Source organism: Penaeus monodon, chromosome 25 (genome assembly GCF_015228065.2).
Source record: "Penaeus monodon isolate SGIC_2016 chromosome 25, NSTDA_Pmon_1, whole genome shotgun sequence".
NCBI lineage: Eukaryota > Metazoa > Arthropoda > Malacostraca > Decapoda > Penaeidae > Penaeus > Penaeus monodon.
Genome location: NC_051410.1, coordinates 34,818,166 through 34,819,028, shown reverse-complemented (window position 1 = coordinate 34,819,028; position 863 = coordinate 34,818,166). Strand labels below are relative to the sequence as shown.

At 45.2% G+C, this 863-nt stretch overlaps 1 protein-coding gene across 1 annotated transcript in view; it reads left to right on the top strand.

Moving 5' to 3' along the window:
- Nucleotides 1-50: 50 nt before the first annotated feature.
- Nucleotides 51-863, top strand: part of LOC119589183 (aminopeptidase N-like) — a gene marked incomplete at its 3' end in the record, with an annotated part of 23,511 nt that continues 22,698 nt past the window's right edge. Inside the window, 1 exon segment of the mRNA XM_037937779.1 lies at nucleotides 51-195.

Sequence of the window (863 nt, the reverse complement as noted above, 5' to 3'; positions counted from 1 at the left end):
TGATTAAGCATATGTGTCAGCGATTAGGAAAACAATGCACGATATTTACAAGACTTATTCTTAAAAATCGACCTGCCGTAAATGAATACTTGGCACCTGTCCTCGCTTGGTACGCAGGTGTGGTGAGTGAAACTGAGGCAGCGAGGTGACCCTTTAGTATCGCGCCGGTATCTGTCGGTGGTGGATCACTGCAAGGTGGGAATCCTACGCTGTTGGTTTGGGACGTTCTCGCGACAGACTTGTACACATTTTGCTTTTTGTTTGAGATACTCTGTTTCCTTGTGTGTGTTTTAGTGGATTTGTGTTTTAGGTGTGTTGTTATTTGTGCTTACGTTTATTTTGAAGGGGGGGGGGGGAGGTCACGTTATTAGAAAATTTACGATAATGAAGAAAGTTACTAAGTGGAGAGTTTGGTCTCGCTACCTTCAGTCTGTAGAGGTTGTACGTATACATCAAACCGTGTGCCAAAACCCCTTACACAATACACAACTCTTTATTGCATTCCGTAAAAATCGTCGGCAAACCTACTCCTAACACGACATTCCAGAACCGTAAACGTAAACCGAGGGAGTGAAGAAAAAATAAACGATAATAATAACCAAAACGAATCTTCCACGCGGATTATGTAAGCGAAAATATCCGAAGGAAACCCCGGCCGCAAGACGGAAACTAGGAAACTTTTCTTCCGAATGTGGGTTACGATTATTCGTCCCGCGCCCGAGGGCATGGCGACGCTGGTTCCTTACGCGAGTTGGTGAAATTAGTGTCAGGGAGGACGGAGCGGCACGGCGTAAACCTGAGATGTGTGGCCCCTGCTAATGTCCACAGTAAACAAACACAGGTTCCAGCTTTCAGACTTTTTT